Source organism: Sus scrofa, chromosome 18, assembly GCF_054392235.1.
Source record: "Sus scrofa isolate SSC_HxYL_T2T_F1_AM1 chromosome 18, Sscrofa_HxYL_maternal_Yorkshire_Landrace_v2.0, whole genome shotgun sequence".
NCBI classification, from domain to species: Eukaryota; Metazoa; Chordata; class Mammalia; order Artiodactyla; family Suidae; genus Sus; species Sus scrofa.
In genome coordinates this window covers 62,007,952-62,027,850 of record NC_139400.1, presented here as the reverse complement: position 1 = coordinate 62,027,850, position 19,899 = coordinate 62,007,952, and positions in this window count along the sequence as shown.

Genomic DNA, 19,899 nt, shown 5'->3' with positions numbered 1-19,899 from the left:
TTTCTAAAAAGGTAAATGGGCTACAAGGAAAACTGGAAAACCCAGGCAACTCATGCGCCATGATTAGAAATGATAAGAGAGCTATTGGAGTGTTGCTCCTGAGGTGCCAGGTGGAGACCGGCATCACATACGCTGTAGGATTTAACACTCCAGCTTCCTTGCAAAAAGGAAACAGTACCCTCAGAGTAAGAAAGAAGTTGGGAGTTCCCACTGTGGTGCCATGCGTTAAGGATCCGGAGTTGCTGCAGCTGTGCTGTAGGTGGCAAGTGTGTCTCGGATTTGATCCCTGGCCTGGGAATTTTCATGTGCCAAAAAGAAGAGAGAAGTTGGAGGTGACCGCTGGACTCTTTCAGTGGGTCCCCAGCATCTCCAGGATAAAGACCAAATTCTTATCCCTCCTCCGCCTGTCAGGTGCCCAGATCCTCACCAGAGTGAATCACTGGCACAGGACCCTGGAGACCTCTGGATCTTTGCACATACCTTTCTCAATGTCTGGAGTGTTCTGCCAATGTCTATTCCACCTATAAAACAATAGTTTCACCAATGCCTATTCACCATACAAAACAACGCTCGCTCCTTCTGGACCCTAGATGGACTCTCCAGGTGAACTTTGGTCCTCCCTTCCCATGAACTTCACTTTGTTCCTAACTCTGTAATGTCAGTGACGCCATGGCATGGTACTCATCTGACTGCCTTTAAGTCTTCCCAGCCAGCACACATACTCATTAAGTCCAGGAATGTGTCTTTTTACCTAGTAGGCAAGTTTCCCATAAATATTTATTGAAAGAATGAACAAACAAGTGAATAAACAGTTTTCTTTGGGGATGGAGGGGAATCAATCACCCTCCGTTTTGCACACCGCCCTTCTGTCTGTGTCACACAGTGGGTGTTCCATTGCGCTCCTGTCCTGGTGAGGGGTTTCCAGCTGGACTTGCCCAAAGCAAACCTGGGGTGTCATGACCGCCTTGACATCAAGCCTGCTGTTGACACATAGGCTCTGGCAGTTTGCTTGCTCATCCCCAGCAGCAAGATCGATTTTCGTCTTCTTAAAGGGAAACTGCTGAAGGTCAAAGATTTGACGGGTGTGAACACATTCCTAGATCACAGATGGGGCTGTATTTCACCTGCTGGAGGAAGTGAATTCTGATGGATCCCAAACGGAGGATGGAAATGGTACAGACAATGCTTACAGATGAGGAGTCCTCATTTCTTAGTTTCATGGGGAGACTGACTGTGGAAAATTTAGGAAAAAAATTTACGGAAAGGATATTATGTGTCTCCAAGGAATGCTGTAAAAACAAAAGAACAGCCTCAAAAAAACCCTGGACATTGAGAAAGGACAGCCAGGCACTGAGACCATATCAGGCCACTGAGCTGCTGTTGCTTCGTCTAAACATGGGCAGTTGCAGCTTGCACCATCTTCAGCCCTGACCATTGACCCACATACTTAGGGCTTCTGCTCCTAGAAACCAGAAGTGCTCCCCAAGAAGACACTGCTGCCTCCGGAACAATTTCTGCACTGTTGCTCCCTCCAGAACCAAATCACAAGGGGTGTGTCCAATTTGCACGCCCATATCCTAATTGCAAGGTGGAGGGAGAAGGGTCCTACCGCCTTTGCAGCTTCTGTGGCAGGAGATAAATTCAGCTTCATAAATCGGGATCACTCACACAGAAGAGGGAAAGCCAAAACAATGACAAATAACCACCACACACCCCGAGCCTGTCTTCACATGTTGATGATTTCATGAAGGAAGTAGGATTATTTCCTGTTTGCATTTTTTAATGTCACCTCACATCATAAAAATAAGAAAGCCAAGCCATTAAAAAACTCTAAAAAATTTTATGGAGCATACATTTCTATGCAGCACCGGATGGGTTAGATTTAATCTTGCCAACTAAAGCCTTATCAAAGAATGGAAATTAAATGTTTATACCAAAAAATCAGGAAATAAGTTGTTCAATATCACTTGAGTGAAACAACTTAGAGCAATAAGCCATCTCCTGGCCTGGGATGGCAGGGAGGACGTAACACTGAGCTGGATCTCTAGGGCTGCTCCACTCTTACTTCCCATTTGTCTTCCGTATTGTGTGACTCTCAGCTCTTTTTTTTTTTTTTTTTTTTTTTTTGGTCTTTTTGCCATTTCTTGGGCCGCTCCCGAGGCATATAGAGGTTCCCAGGCAAGGGGTCTAATCGGAGCCGTAGCCACCAGCCTACGCCAGAGCCACAGCAACGCGGGATCCGAGCCGAGTCTGCGACCTACACCGCAGCTCGCGGCAGCGCCGGATCATTAACCCACTGAGCAAGGGTAGGGACCGAACCCGCAACCTCATGGTTCCTAGTCGGATTCCTTAACCACTGCGCCACGACGGGAACTCCCTCAGATCTTTCTTAACATCAGCCACCATGCTTGGAGGGTCCCTCCCTGACTTCTCGGCTTATCTGAACTCTAACAGATTTGTTAAAGCTGAGCTCCGGGAAAAGGCACGTGTATATGTGCGTTTACACGTGTGATAGGAAACAGACATAGGAAGAGTTTTTTTTTTTTGTTGTTGTTGTTGTTGTTGTTTTTTGTCTTTTGTTGTTGTTGTTGCTATTTCTTGGGCCGCTCCCGCGGCATATGGAGGTTCCCAGGCTAGGAGTTGAATCGGAGCTGTAGCCGCTGGCCTAGGCCAGAGCCACAGCAACGCGGGATCCTAGCCGCGTCTGCAACCTACACCACAGCTCACGGCAACGCCGGATCGTTAACCCACTGAGCAAGGGCAGGGACCGAACCCGCAACCTCATGGTTCCTAGTCGGATTCGTTAACCACTGCACCACGACGGGAACTCCAGGAAGAGTTTTATGCCGCGTAAACTCAGTTGCAAGGGGAGAGTTCTGTGGCTTTGTTTTGTTGTCTGCACTTGCAAGCAGATAACGGCAAACCCAAAATTTTGAATCTTTACCCAAATTATAACTCTGCATCACCAGTGACTTACTGTATCTTTAAACTGGATTTCCTTAACCTGAGGCGACATATGTATCATCCTCCCCGCCCTGCAACTTCTTGTTAACAGAAGCACCTGTCCTCACTTAAAGGACCTTGACTTACTCTGCCCACATATTCACTGGGACAATGAGTGGTCACTTTCTACTCTCTTCACGATGCCTTTTGTGCCACCACCCCCACCCCCCACCCCGCCCCCACATTGCACATTCACAATCCCTGCTAGGCAACACACTGGTTTCCAGAGGCTTCCTTGACCCCAGCCTTCCTTTTCTTGTACACACTTCACAAGGTTTCATAAGTTAACCTTCCCTAAATATTTGTTTCAAAGCCTTGCTTTTCTGCTAAAGGAACCTACTGGCTTGCTATTTCCTGCCTAATTAGGCTGAATTCCTTTGCCATACTTCTGGAGATTTTTCTATTATGAAATCATGCAAACTCTCCAATGCCAGGGAACTCTCCAAATGCCGATTCTGATAGAGTTCTGCTGACCTCATCATGTTCTTGTTTAATTTTCCTTTTAGGACTGAGAGCCCTTAAAGACCAAAAGTCTAGCTCGTATCTCTTCTCCACTCATTAGGTCATTCTTCAAGCCTCTCTTCACAGCGCCCTGCCTCCACTTGGAATAATTTCCCATCTCTGGCAACGCTGAAGCATACCCATTCCTGAAAGTTCTACATCAGAACCTACTCATTTGATAATCCTTTTCTTTTCTTTTCTTTTTTTTAAGGGTCCCACCCACAGCATATGGAAGTTCCCAGGCTAGGGGTTGAATTAGAGCTGTAGCTGACAGCCTACACCACAGCTGTAGCAATGACAGATCCAAGCCGTGTCTGTGACCCACGCTGAAGCTCACAGCAAGGTCAGATCCTTAACCCCTGAGTGAGGCTAGGGATTGAACCCGCATCCTCATGGTAACCAGTTGGGTTCGTTAAAACTGAGCCACAAAGGACACTCCAATAACCATCTTCTTTGCAGAGCTGTAATGTTAACAATTTACACAGCACAATTTAATGTTTAAATATTGTTCTAGGAGTTCCCGTCGTGGCTCAGCCGTTAACGAATCCGACTGGGAACCATGAGGTTGCGGGTTCAATCCCTGGCCTTGCTCAGTGGGTTAAGGATCTGGCATTGCCGTGAGCTGTGGTGTAGGTCACAGACGAGGCTCAGATCCTGCGTTGCTGTGGCTCTGGCGTAGGCTGGCAGCTACAGCTCCGATTAGACCCCTCGCCTGGGAACCTCCACATGCTGCGGGAGCGACCCTAGAAAAGGCAAAAAGACTAAACAAATAAAGAAATCGAATAAAATAAATATTGTTCTATTTTTCCAATCTGGTCATTAACTCAAATGGGTTTGTCCTGATATCCTACCTAGAATTGATGCTGCTTGAGTTCAGAGATCATGTCTTGTATTTGAATATCACTTCCAATGCTCCATTTAGCACTGGCTGAGAATAAAGATTGATTGATTGATGATCAATATGGATGGCAAATAAATATTGATTGATTAATGCTAGATCCTATACAGAGCTCAGTGGATGATGGATAAATATTTGGATGGTCAGTAAATATTACAGAAGGTCAGGAAATTGGATGATAAATAAATAGTTTGATTGATACCAGATCCTGCTTAGAGCTCAGTCTTTCTCATGAGAGTCTTACCAAGGCACTAAATCAGCACCCTTCGATAGCTCCGCTGGTAGAACAGAGAACTACAGAGGTGGTAAGATAATAAATCAGTTCACCTTTTTTTTTTTTTTTTTAAGGCAGCACCTGTGGCATATGGAGGTTCCCAGGCTAGCGGTCAAATCTGAGCTACAGCTGCTGGCCTACACCACAGCCACAGCAACACCAAATCCGAGCTACATCTTCGACCTACAGCATAGCTCATGGCAACACCGGATCCTCAACTCACTGAGCAAAGCCAGGAATCGAACCCGCAACCTCACGGTCCCTTGTCAGATTCATTTCCACTGAGCCACCCCAGGAACTCCATCAGTTTGCTTTTTTTGTGTGTGAGCATATCATGAGTGCAGGTCTCCTAAATCCATTCTTATACATGATTGGTTTTGTAGTCAACATTTTAAAAGGATTTTTCAGATCAGAGAAAGGAACGACCTTCTGATCTCAGCAACCTCAAGCTCTGGGTCCTGTGATTCAAGGAGTGTTCATTCTTGGCTCTCTGACAATTCCATCAACTTGACAATCACTCAGAATATCTTTAGTCATGAACTCATTCCTGATACACAGGCAGGCACATCGCAGAATGTTTAAAGTACCCAGATGCCCCCAGCATTCCAAATATCTGTTCTGGAATGTTTCTCAGAGTCTCCATCTTATAACTGCTCTAGCCCTTTCGCTGAAGCAGACCTGTCAACAAATATAGGCTGGATTCAGCCAGCCACATTGCATGCTGCTTATGTCACTCACACACTTAGCTTGGTCCCTCTCTCGGAGAGGGTCTGTCTCTCGGAAAATGCACATATCTCCTCAACCTCTCTTTCAGAATCGCCTAGACAAGGAGATGGTTTTCCTTGATGCAGTGTGACTCGGCTGGCCTCTGACTTCCTCGGAGAAGCCAGGAAGCAGAAACGACCAGGTGAATAACTGCGGTCCACGTTTCTTTCTTTCTCTGAGCAGCGGCAGAAGCACTGGGAGGATAGCAGATGAAAGTGAATAAGCAATCTAGGGCATTGGTAGGGACCCTTTCCTGGCCAAAGGGAATTTCCATGTTTTTCCCCATAGAACTACAGCATGCGGGAGGGGAAAAAATCTGTGTATAATTTCAAAATCAATTTAGCGCATTTATTTCTATAGAATTTTATTTTATGTTTTATTTAAACTAAGGTGTAGAAGAGGTTATCCTCTGGCCTGTGCCACAGCCACAGCGATGTAGGATCCGAGCCACGTCTGTAACCCACGCTGCAGCTCACAGTGATGGCAGATCCTTAACCCACTGAGCGAGGGTAGGGGCTGAACCCACGTCCTCGTGGATCCTAGTTGGATTCATTACTGCTGAGCCACAATAGGAACTCCTCTAAAGAATTTCAAAAATTGGTTCAAGATTAAGATTTATTTTCTCTTAGTTTTCTATCATTGGGGGATTTGTCTTTTTAGTTTTCAAAAAATGGCCACCCTCAATGTTTATTTCGTAGCAGCCATTGAAATTGCTTTAATGGTGTCCAAGAAAAAGAGGGTCAACCAATACTATTTCTTAGCAGTTCCGGGATAATTACTGAGAAGGAAAAAAAAATACACGATTTTATACTCCACTGGTCAGAGTATATTAAATATATGCAGAGAGGCCATTGTTCTATCAGACCCAGCACCATGAAATCTTTTTTTTGTTGTTGTCTTTTCTAGGGCCGCACCCGCAGCATATGGAGGTTCCCAGGCTAGAGGTCTAAGCAGAGCTGTAGCCACCAGCCTACACCAGGGCCACAGCAACACCAGATCCGAGCCTTGTCTGCAACCTGCACCACAGCTCACAGCAACGCCAGGTCCTTAACCCACTGAGCAAGGCCAGGGATGGAACCCGCAACCTCATGGTTCCTAGTCGGATTCGTTAACCACTGCGCCACGACGGGAACTCCATCACCGCCACATCTTTAATTCTATTGCATTGATCGTAGGAAGAGTTACAAAGTGGAAGAAAGGAAGAAGCAGGAGGGCAGAATCATTGGACTATTGGATGAGGCACAAAGGGACCACTGAAAGGGGACGTGGAAGATGACCGAAGGCAGTTTTCTGGCAAAGATGATGAGACGTCTCCCACAGGGAGAAGGGACTAGACATTCGGGACGTGGAACCAGATCTAGCCCATGCTGGAAGGGACCATGAAAGATGCGAGGGGACTCACGAGGATTTCCGAAGTAGCCACCAGGTAATTCTCAATCAAATCCTACTTCAGAGGAAGAATTTTGCCAAGCTGTGAATAGCTGGCAAAAGTTACTTTTTAGCACGGCAAGTAGCATTTTCGGGTGGTGCCTTTGCTTGAAAACTCTAGGGGAAACAGCTACAAATTCTCCAGGCGATCTTCTTCTCTAGGGGGGGAAAAAAGCCTAATTTTAGGAGAGCAGCATGGAAAAATAAGGAGACTCATTTAGGCAAGGCCTAGCAGAACTGGCCAGGCCCCAAATGAGAAAACAAAGTTTGCAATGTAACAGCGACACGCCCCTTTTCCTACATATCGGAATGATTTCTCCCCCTAGCCCGTTACAGTTTCATGCGATTTCAGAAAAGCACAGCTGATTTGGCTTCTGTATCAGGCTCCTTCTCATTTGATTATCAGGTAAATAAGAGACTCCTAGACCAGTGCTTTACCATAGTAATATAAGCACAAAAACGCTTCCGATTTTTTGCACATGCTATAAAATTTAATCAAGAGCCCTCAGAGTTGTTTATTTTCTATTTTTTATTTTTGCTTTTTAGGGCTGCACCCGCGGCATATGGAAGTTCCCAGGCTAGGAGTCGAATTGGAGCTATAGCTGCCGGCTTATGCCACCGCCACAGCCACAACCATGCAGGATCCTAGCTGTGTCTTTGACCTACACCACAGCTCACGGCAACGTGGGTCTTTAACCCACTGTGGGAAGCCAGGGGTCGAACCCGCATCCTCATGGATCCTAGCTAACTAGGATCGTTCCCCACTGAGCCACAAAGGGAACTCCAGAGTTGTTTTTTTAAACAGACAGGAAAATCGAGGCAAGATATTATTGATAGAGAAAATTCAATGCAGCCACATCGAAATAGCTGTATTTCTCTATAAACATCTTACATTTCTTCCACGTTGATAGACTTACCTTAACAAGTGGTATAAACCAGGCATCTCACTCTTTAAGCCGTGTGGCGCATGGCCCTGGAGAAAACAAAGAAGATAACGTTTTAATGACTTGTTTTTTAGACTTGGTCCTTGTGCCATAGATCTGAGGCCCTAGACTCAGAGGGTCAGCGAGGTCAGAGGGTTCGAGTGAGGTCACATAGTCCCGAGGGGCCGGCTTGGCTTCTGTACCCATGTCCGCGGCACTCTTGCCCCAACCCCGTCCTCCGCCCCGCTGCTTTGAGGGAGGCTCCGTACCTGAGGATGTGAGAGTGTGAAGCAGAGTGACGACAAAAGGAGGAATCCCGAGGTTAGGTGAGGCCTATTTTCCACGAGGTGAGGCAGTTTCCAGAGGTGCCAGAGCCAGGCGGTGCCCCAGGTGTTTGTCCACCTGACTTGCGCTGCAGGTCAAGGCATGTGCCTTTAGTCCACTGGAAGGAATGCCACGTCAGCCCTTTGTGTGCCATTGGCAGCGTGCTAACAGAATATGTTGTCCCAACCAGCACACTTTCGAACGTGCTGGGTAACAGGTGGAAACACAGAAGCCTCTCGAGTACGTGGGCCTGCACAGGCACCGTATCTACTGGCTTTGGTCTGTCCTCATGCTCTTGGGGCCTCTTCTTCAGAGTCGTGCTTGGATACAAGCATAGGAGAGCTGTGTGCAAGCACACGAGATCTTTGATTATATGGCTTTATTAAAAAAGAAGAAAATGAATTGCTCTTTTTTCATCTCTGGATAATTTCCTTTAAAATAGTGTTTCGGTAATAATTACTCACATTTTCACCTGAGGTTGATAGAAATTGTTAGTGTGTTGTTAGCGTGTTGATACATCAGGAATCGGAGCATTGCTGTTTTCTCCATGCTTTATCTGTTGATTGATTGATTGATCGGTCGACGTTTGCTTTTAAGGGCTGCATCTGTAGCATATGGAAGTTCCCAGGCTAGGGGCTGAATCAGAAATACAGCTGTAGGCCTATGCCACAGCCACAGCAACTCTGGATCCTTAACCCACTGAGTGATGCCAGGGATTGAACCTGCATCCTCATGGATCCTAGTTGGGCTTGGTAGTGCTGAGCCACAATGGGAACTTCCCATCCTTTTAAAAAAAAGGGACCTAGAGGAGGGCAGAGCAGGAGAGAGAAGGGAAAATGAAGCAGGACCCCTGACATGAGAGCCTCAGGCCAAGAGCCAGTCCCGTGCCTGGACTTCCTTCAATGAGATGAACCGTGTTATGAAAAAGCCTGTTGGAAACCAGGTCTTTCTTCCTTGCAACTCAAAGTCCTTTGGCTGATTAATCTGGATTCTCATCCTGTCTCCACCACAAAATGATCCCATGACCTTGAGGGACCCCTGTACCCTCTCTGGGTATTGAGTTCTTGTGACGCGAAACAGCCAATGATCTTTAATAAGATCATTAAAACCCTGAAGACCTGCTCCAAGTAGGAATCAGCCGTAAGGAGCTGTGACATCAATATTGCTCAGCAGGAGCCCCTTGCAGTCCTGATGGAGTAGAGTCTTGGGCAGAGGCATGACCAGCCACAGCCCTGACACGGAGCGACAGGGCCCTCCGAAGAGAGATGCTCGCTCCTTTGCCCACAGGGAAGCTTTAGGGAGTATCTCTTTACATGCTGGTGAGTCATGATCCCCCGGGGTTGCTCAGAGATGTCCATGGCCCTAGGACACCTCACTGTCATGCTCCCCTAGCGTCTTCCCTCCCTTTCTGTGTTACCACCTCAATTATATATTCTTGACAGGTTTATAAAAACTTAAACCTTTTAATTTTCCCCCCCAAGGAGTGAAGTTGATTATAATCTGGCACTTCTAAGATTCTAACTCTCTGCCTCCCCACCCTGTGCCCAACGCGTTCGGCCTCAGGCCCACACATCCCAATGTATTGTCCATTTGATCACCCAAGCCAGGTACCCAGAAGTCATCCTCGAATCCTCTATCCTGCTCAGGCCTGCATCCAAAGGGTGACTCATATTTTCCAGTTAATATTCTAAACATGTCTTGAATCTGGAGTTCCCATCATGGCTCGGCGGTAACAAACCTGACTAGTGTCCATGAGGACACAGGTGCGATCCATTGGCCTTGCCCAGTGGGTTAAGGATCCGGCATTGCCATGAGCTGTGGTGTAGGTTACAGATCTGGCTCAGATCGTGTGTTGCTGTGGCTGTGGTGTATGCCGACAGCTACAACTCTGATTTGATCTCTAGCCTGGAAACTTCCACATGGATCAGGTACAGCCCTGAAAAGACTAAATAAAAAAAAAAAAGTAAATAAACAAACAAGCAAAGGGTTCTTTTGAATAAGTTGCCTCCCTCCAACCTCTCTGCTGCTGTTTTGGTTCATTTGGGTTATTCCATCACCTCTTAAGAGATCTCACTTTCAAACCCATAGTTTCCCCTCACTAGAACCCACCTTCTAAAACCTCTATCTGATTATAGTTTTCCCCCTGGCTAAAGAATAACTCCCCCAGCCCTCTTTTCCTTGTCTGATAATACTCAGCACCCTCTCACATCCTTCTGTTATGCTGTATGTTCAGTGTTAATGCTGTGTCCCCTTCACAAGGACAGGGATCTTTGTTTATTTCATTCCCTAATGCATCCCAACCCTCCCAGAACGTGTCTGCTGCATAGTGAGTGCTCAACAAACATCTGTTGAGCAAAAGAACATATTGTTGTATCTTTGGCCCGTGGCATAATGCCTGCAAAATACCAAGGTCTCAAATAAGTATTTGATGTTATCCAATGTTTACAACGTTTATAGTTATAGCTAATATTTACTGAGCTCTCCCCATGTGTGAAGTGATTTCCACACACCATCTCATTCAGTCTTCACAACAGCCCTATGAGGCAGGTTGCTAACTTGATTTACAAGAAATTTGAGGCTTTGGGAAACTAAGCAACTTAACCAAGGTAAATAAGCAACAGAACAGAGATTCAAATAGGAAATGTGACGCCAGTCTTAACAAGTGTATTGTTTCACCTCAAATAAGCAATCACATATTTATTTTTCTTGTCTTTAGATAATCTTCCAATCCAGCATATTTTTAACTTCAAAGAGAAGGTGATAGGAGCAGCTGACCGCTGGGTATAAAAGACAGTACCAGGGCAATTGGTGTTGGAACTGTGTTGTCAGATCTCTTGGGTGGTTAAATATTTTGGATGAAAGTTAAAGCGATGTTTGTGGACAGCCTGCTTTTTTCTCAGAAGGAGAAAGGCTCAGGGCATGTGTTGCCCTCGTAAGCCCAGCACGATCCAGAAAACGATGGTCAGCATTGAGAGACTCATCTCTCACGCTCTTCAGGAGCACGTTACGGAGGACAGATAGGAGACACCCCTTTATGCCACTGGCAGTTCTCTCTCCTCGTCTTGAACAAGGTGCCCCTGCTTCAGCTATGCCAATAACATATCAGCAGCTGGCAGTCACCTGCAACTCCACACCCCTCTACACACGCGCACACACACACACACACACACACACACACACTCAGGACATAACCACACACTTATAGAGGCTTCAGACTTTCTACCCCCCCCCAAAAAAAAAAGAAAATCCTGCAGGAGCAAATTTCATCTGCCAGCATTATTTATTGTATTTTATTTTATTTTTCATCTTAGCGCAGTAATTTGCATTCCTCTTGGATCTGTTGAATCATTACAGAGAGTGGGTTACCAAATCCAGAGTGATGAGTGCAGTTATATATTTTGCAATTCTACTCATCTTTGATTTCATAGAAAGTTTTTAAATATAAAATTTGGACTGTAGGCCTTTGATAGAAAATAAAATACACTATATTTATTCGATTTATACATCATACGTTCTCTTAACACAGCATACGTGTTTTGTCCATCTTAGTCAATGTCCTTTAAAAATTCCATCTGTGGGCAGTTCTCATTGTGACTCAGCAGTAATGAACCCGACTAGCTTCCATGAAGATGCGGGTTTGATCCCTGGCCTTGCTCAGTGAGTTACGTTCCGGTGTTGCCATGAGCTATGGCAACAACAGACACAACTTAGATCCTGCGTTGCTGTGGCTGCGGGGTAAGCCAGCAGCTGCATCTCTGATTTGACCCCTAGCCTTGGAACATCTATATGCTGCTGGTGTGGCCCTAAAAAGAAAAAAAAAAAAAAATCCATCTGTGGGAGTTCCCTGGTGTCTCAGTGGGTTAAGGGTTGTGTTGTCACTGCTGTGGCTCAAGTTCCACCCCTGACCCAGGAACTCCTGCATGCTGTGGGCAGGCCCCAAAAAACATTCCGTCTTTGATGGGAGCTCTACATGTCATCGTGAAGACTCACCGTTTATTTAACCATTCTCTGTATGTTAGATTTTGAAGTTTCCATTTTTTCTATTATAAATAATTTTCTAAAGAACAGCTTTGCATGTAAATGTTTCCTGCATTATTTCTTAGAAGAGCTTTCCAGAAAGACAATGGGTCTAGGAGTAGTTTGTTAAAGTTGTATATTACGTGTTGCCAAAATGCCTTCCCAAGATTTACACTGAATTCCCACCAGCTGGTATGAGGGTTGTCAATGCAAGGCCCTCTTGATAGCATGAACAACGTCATTACAAACAATTCCAGGAGTTCTCGTTGTGGCTCAGTGGGTTAAGGACCCAATGTTGTCTCTGTGAGGATGTGGGTTCGATCCCTGGCCTCACTCAGCGGGTTCAGAATCCGGCATTGCCACAGGCTGAGGCATAGGTGGAAGATGTGGCTCGGATCCCGCGTTGCTGTGGCTGTGGCAAAATTCAGCCCCTAGCCTAGGAACTTCCAGATGCCACAGACGCAGCTGTAGAAAGAAAAAATATTCTCGATGCTCATACGGGAGAAATCTCATTGTAGTTTTATTTGTGTTTTTGTCACTAATGATGCATTTGAAGTTGTTGCCTATTTGTAAAACATTTGTATTTTTTTTTTTTTTGTCTTTTTGTCTTTTGTTGTTGTTGTTGTTGCTATTTCTTGGGCCGCTCCCGCGGCATATGGAGATTCCCAGGCTAGGGGTCGAATCGGAGCTGTAGCTACCGGCCTACGCCAGAGCCACAGCAACGCGGGATCCGAGCCGTGTCTGCAACCTACACCACAGCTCACGGCAACGCCGGATCATTAACCCACTGAGCAAGGGCAGGGACCGAACCCGCAACCTCATGGTTCCTAGTCGGATTCGTTAACCACTGCGCCACGACGGGAACTCCATATTTGTATTTTTTGTTTGGTGTATCATTTATTCATGTATTTTACTCAATTCTACTAGAATTTGTGTTAAGTACTTGATTTATTAAAAATATCTTTGTGTAAGTGAAATAGCAGCTCTTGCCATATCTGCTGCCAATATTTTTTTTCTGTTGCATTTATTGTTTCATTGAGTTTATGGGTGTTTTTGTCATAAGGATATTTTAAGTTCATGTCCTTAAACATACTGATTTTCTGCTTTCGGGGGTTATTTTTTCAGCATCCCTCTCCCTTTCCAAGATCAGTATTTAGATTTTCAAGCGCACTGAGTGGTAGTATAGTCTGGTGAATTACAGTGAATCACTTTGGAATGGTTTCCAAATTACTGATCATCTAAAAGTCAAACTCGTATTTTTCCATAATTGTACTTCAGATGAATCTGTTTACTTTGCGGGCATTGAAAGCAGATTTACTACATCTCTTAGGCCCGTTCGTGGTGCTGCTCTTGCCGGGGATCAGAAAGGAGGGGACCACGGGCTCCGGAGGTGCCGCCTCCCTCCTCCCGTTCACCTTTAAAGATGCTGGGTGTGAAGTGACCTCCGAGGCTCTGGCTTCCATCCCCACCAGAGCCCTTAAGCCCTTTTTGATAGCACAGGTCACAATATCACAGACTCCTGAGATCTGAAAGTCTCTCCTGATTGGGCTCTATCGTTTTCAGCGTTATCAGAAAGAAAAGGTCTAATTAGATGGCAGAGCCTGCTGAGAAGCTCCTGTTTATCAGCTGTTAAATTCTGCACAGGCTGTGTCAGAGCCACAAAAGCAGAGCTGACGTCCCCAGTGGGATCCCTGAACAGGATGCCAGTCCCCAGATGGGCCAAGGTCAGTCAGAGTGGGCTTCCACGGTAGATGCCTGGACCAGGCTAGTTGGTAGATTATGATTGCAGCCCCGCGTAGGCGTGTGATTGTATAAGTGCCCACACACACACTCCCAGACAAACCAAAAAAGAAGAGAGGAAAAAACGGAGAAAATGATACATGGAAGGAAGAGCTCAATCCCGCAGCCATGTGGTGACAGTGTCTAAAACCAGCTGCTGATTTTAAATATCTGTGCCCCCGCATCCTGTTAGATAGGGACCAAAACGGGGGGCTCAGCCTTCCCAGAGCCCAGGGATCAGGCATTTTTGTGCCTGGCCATCCACAGCTTCAAGTCCTGCACTCACATGCGGAGCCCTGGACAAGATAACGCCTGACGTTGAGTGGAGGCAGGCAGTGCCGACACACGGTTCAGTCCATGCCTCCGCCTCACCAGCGTGGTGTCCTAGGTGAGCATGTAACCTCTCAGTCCAGAAGCTTCCTTGTCTGCTTCAACTGGGATGGCAACACCCATCCTACATCTAATGAAGGTTAATTTACGCGAATATAGAGCTTATCACATATTGAATATGGGTTGGTTGCCCTTAACAAATATTACTTTCCCTGCTATTCTTAGCCCTTTCTAAAGACCGGATCTTCGGCTTTTTTTTTTTTTTACCTTATCTTGCGAGTGGCTCTGGCAGGGAGAGGTAAACAGGATTTTGGGAATCTTGTCCAGTTGGGGCCCTCTAAGGAGAGGAGTTGAACCCTGTGGTGGCATCTGGCCAACTTCACATTCTAATCAAGGGCACAGCCGCTGCTAGTGGTCAGGGTTTTGGCTTTGTATACATTTAGGTTTGGAGCTTGCTCCCCAACAATCCCCTTTACAATCTCTTCAGGACGGATAAAAGCTCTCCCATGAGAGGCAGAGAAAATTGTATGCTCCCTTTAAGAGTAACAGAAAACATTTTTGTTACATTTCTGGTGAATACTTCCCTCCCAGGAGCCTTCTTCCCAAACTTTACGAGGTGAGCATGGCAAAAGAAATCCAAGAGCCTTTGAAGTCTTAAGTGGGCACTGCTTGACACGCTGAGCTCCCAAGGATTTTCTCACGTTCACATGGAAACCTCATTGTATCAGCTCAAGAAAGTGTGACAAGGACTAGGAAGGATGGAAGGAAAGGAGGGGGCGAGGAAGGAAGGCACAATCTTGAGAACAGGTTTGTACTGACACGAAGCTGGAGTTGTGGCAAAATTAGCTAAAGCCTATAGTAAAGCCTCTTGAATACCACTTAAAAATGGTATTTACCCCAGGGCCCGAGTTCTTTCATTTCAGAAGAAGAGGGATGTGAGAAGAAGAAGAAGCATCACAGCTTATAGGACACAGGAGGAAAGAGACATCGCTTATATGTAATTCAAAATCAGCAGGTGCAAGACCAGATCCTCTCCCTCCAAAACCTCTAATGCTGCTTCTCAGCAGTTGATCATGTGTCAGTGCATCCGTCTCTCTCCTCTGATTAGGTTCATTTAGCTGGTTTATATTCCTTTAATGTCTTTGCTGGGTCCTCCTCTGATTACATTACAAATGTTCCTTGCCCTCACAGTGCCACACAGAAGCAGAGGATGTCACAAAGGGAAGTCACAGAGCAGTCTCAAGGGCTGAGCAAATGAGGCGAGAAAAATCAGAAGGTCGTCTCTGAAAGAATGCCCTGGGGAGAGAGGAGGCGTCTCTTTACCTGTGCAGCCCCTTCCAACCGTATTCACAGTGGTGCCCACTGCAAGATGAATGACGGTGAGACCTCCCAACCACGGCTTCTCTCCAAAGATTCTGCAGATGGAGAACCCCCCAGAATGATCTGGAATAGTACTGGGCTCATAGCAATGCTCTCTCTGTAAATAGTGACAGCTTTCGTACTAATCACAATAGCCAAGACATGGAAGCAACCTAGGTGTCCATTGAGAGACGAATGGATAAAGAGGATGTGGTACATATTCTCAGTGGAAGACCACTCAGCCATAAAAAAGAATGAGAGAATATGCCATTTATAGCAGCATGGATGGATCTAGAGATTATCACACTAAGTGAACAAAGTCAAAGATAAATTTGACGATCTGTACATGGAATCTTAAAAAATAATGCAAATGAAATTATTTACAAAACAGGAACAAGAGTTCCCACTGTGGCTTAGCAGGTTACAAACTCAAGTAGAATCCATGACATTGCTGGTTCTATCCCTGCCCCTGCTCAGTGAGTTAAGTATCTGGTATTCTCATGAGCTGCAGTGTAGGTCGCAGATGCAGCTCAGATCTGGCGTTGCTGTGGCTGTGGTATAGGCCAGAAACTGCAGCTCTGATTCGACCCCTAGCCTGGGAACCTTCATATGCCGAGGGTGCAGCCCTAGAAAAAGGCAAAAAAAAAAAAATGAATTTATGATTACCCTAGGAGAAAATGGGGAGGGATAAATTAGGAGTATGGGATGAACAGATACACACTAACCATATACAAAATAGATAAACAACAGGACCTACTGTGTACCGTAGGGAATTCTAGTCAATGTTTTATAATAACCTATAATGGAAAAGAATCTGAAAATTGTGTGTGTGTGTGTGTGTGTGTGTGTGTGTGTGTGTGTATAATTTTGCTGCACACTTGAAACTAACACAATGTTGAAATCAAATATACTTTTTTTGGAAAAAAAAAAAAGTAGTAGGAGTTCCCGTCGTAGCTCAGTGGTTAACAAATCCAACTAAGAACCATGAGGTTGTGGGTTCGATCCCTGGCCTTGCTCAATAGGTTAAGGATCCGGCGTTGCCGTGAGCTGTGGTGTAGGTTGCAGACGCGGCTTGTATCCTGCGTTGCTGTGGCTGTGGCGTAGGCCGGCCCCTAGCCTGGGAACCTCCATATGCCATGGGGGTGGCCCTAGAAAAGGCAAAAAGACAAAAAAAAAAAAAAAAGTAGTCAATGTAGAAAACAAAACAAACAGCAACAACAAAGTAGTAAATGTGGGGCACAAAAATCACTTAAAAAAAAAGGTGACAACTTTTGAAGGCATGTTCTTCCATCCTGCCCTGTTCTACCCTCCAGGAGGGACTTACAGGAGAGCCTCTCAGACTGTGAGATCACAACCTCTGGCAAATTACTTACTTCCTTGAAACCTTGTGTCCTCATCTGTACAATGGGACCCTTAAGGAGCTAGCCTTGTGTGTTGCACGGGGCTAGGAGGCAAAGCCCTTAGCCCGGAGCTTGACACGCCCAGCCACTGCTTCATGGCCAGCTCGGTCATCACGGGTATCTCAGAGCCACTACGTCTCCTCCTCCCAGAAAACCGCCCACTGCTGCCCAGCCCCACTTCCTGGGCATCCCAGTTTGCCCAGAAGTTACGCTTCCATTTACTTTGCCCTGATGTTGTGGCCCTGGGCTGAGTCACTCGCTCTTAGGACCCTACGCACACTTCTTGGGGAGCCCAGGATGGGTATCTCGCCAAAGCTGTTGGAGCTGGCTTATTGCAGCTGCTCGTGCCGCAGAGGTGAAACCTCTAGCGGGTCCCAACCTCCTTTCCACATCTATGTTCCGGGCCCATGTGATTCCGCTTCCACTGATACTCTGTTAACCAAACCAAGACTTTCCCTCTGAAGGCTTTTGTGTCCATCTTGACTTCCTCCTCCCCCTTTTTTTTTTCCCAGTTACTGTCAAAATCATACAGGATAGAGTAAGCCTCTCTGTTCTCTCCATCACGTGGTTTTAACTATGGCAACCTAAGAAAATGATTCCTTTCTCCACCCCAAAACCCCTGAAGCAGTAATATCGACGAGGGGTTTTATTATATACAAAATAACAATGTCGAAAGAACAAAGGGCAGTATAGAAAAGCTGGGGACATGCAGAACAATTCGGATACAGGAAACGTGACGAAAATATTACTTTGGCTCTGGCGAAAAATTAACCCCACGCCTACTTTTTGGTGGTAATAGGTAATGATGTTTACGTTTTCTCGTAAGGTTGTTGCAGCTAGTTTTCACTTTTCCTGTTTCTGATTTCTGACATTGCATATGCTTTGCCATTATAGCCACACAACCTTGAGCAGCAGGAACTGGAGTATTTGGCTTCAAGCTTACCTTAGTATTTTGAAACATTCTAAATGTTTCTATAACATCTTGAAGAGAAAACCAGTACTAGTATCTCTCTCACTGTGCCAGAATTGCAATGCATTATTTAGAGGGGGAAGCCCTGAGGCCAAACCCCAAATTTTCACTCCCGAGTGATGGGACCCTGGAAAGGATATGTATTTCTCTAAATTTTGGTTTCCTTCTCAAAACAAGGAGTGTAATGATACCTACGTTGAAGAGTTTTATGGAAATTAAATAACCTAAAAGATGTAAAGCATTTATCTTAGATCTTAGCACATAATAAGCCTAAAATTACTGGTGGCTATTATGTTTTAAAGTCTGAGCGGTGGAATTTTATCCAGAGATTTTCCGTGGAGACCTTGGTGAATAAGAATACGATGCCGGGCATAATTTATCTTGGGTTTGATGAGTGTCCTTTCCCACAGCAACACTCCTCACCAGCTCCAGGGGGACTCGGTTTGTCTTTGACATTGGGGCACATGCTCCGCAGAGGGGAGGGGACTCTCTGTATCTTCATGTGCTGGGAGACCCTGGGCTCTGCCAACAGACACCGCATGGCTCCTTCTTTCCTGGAGCGTCCTGCCATCTTCCCCACTTAGTCCCCGGGCACCTGCCTTGGGGGCAGCTGCCTCTCTCATGCCTGCCTGAGCCTCTCGTCTGTCTAAAGCATCGCTGGGGTCGCCCTTCTGCAGATTTACAGAGCTGTTCCTTTCCAGGTGATGCTAGCCCACACCCTGCCTCAGAACTTAGCGTGGGTAGCTAGAGGAGACGGGAAGGCCAGGATGGGGCAGGACGCCGTCTCGGAGTGAGGGGTCTCATCTGCATGAAGCCTCAGCACAGATGCTGGGAGGAGACCCCCCACAGCAGCGGAAGAGAGTGGCTGCAGGGCGAGGCCAGAGCAGGCAGGCAAAGAGCAGCGTTACCAGGCCTCTGGCAGGAAAGGGGTCCCCTTGCAGGTGAGGTGCACCCAGGATCGGGAGTCCTGGAGTAGGTGGTGCTCAGAAGAACAGGCAGCCTTGGCGAGTCTGTGACGGGAGCAGCAGACCAGAGTGCAGCCCTGGGGACTCGGGGGCAGACCTCCACTCTGCAAGGACTAGGGTAATTTCAGAGACGGCCTTGACACAGAGAATGAGGAGGATATTTGTGGCCAAGACTGGGAAACTACATGGTGACGGGGTCTGAAGGTCAAGGCAGAAGGCCAGACATCAGTACACAGACTGAGGGTCCGAGGTTGGCCGAGTTTCTCTAAATCCGTTTCACTGAGGTTAAGATGTGTTCTTAAAGACTGGGATGGGGTCTAGCTTCCAGGTTCCAGGTCCTGGCTGGGCAGAGAAGAAGATGGCAAGCTGGGCGAAAAGCAAGATCTGAGGGGTCAGAAGTGGAATCTCTGGGCATCCACTCCTGCTGTGGTGGTGAATACATAATTCAACCAACAAAGTAAAATCAATATGCACACAGTTATTAAAAATGAGTGATTCTGGGTGTTCTGTCTCTCCGAATGTATGGAGCTGTTTATTCGGTTAATGGTAGTCTAAATTCTCTCCCTTCTACCTGGTGTTAGGCAGGGCCATTAAGCCAAAAAAGCCTATTTCAGTTGGGAACAGCGCTCAGCCTACTCCCCATACCAAAACAGGGCTTTCTTATACTGTGGACTAACAGCAACGTCAAAGGCAGACGTATCTGTCCAGGAACCACCTTATGTGGTGACTGTTGGAAGTCGTAACTTGAGGCCTCCCCCCGCCCCCGCAGCAGTGGAAAGACACAGCTTTCTGGCATCCTGCAACAACCCAAAGGATTCCCTGGCATCAGAGAGCCCCCAACACACAGCCTCCAAGGCACACAGAAACTCTAAGCCTTCCTGCAAGGAATGGAAGCTCCCTGTGAAAGGCCCTTCTGCCTGGCCTTGTTTCATGGGCTCTTGGGGAGCCATAGTATGGCATTTA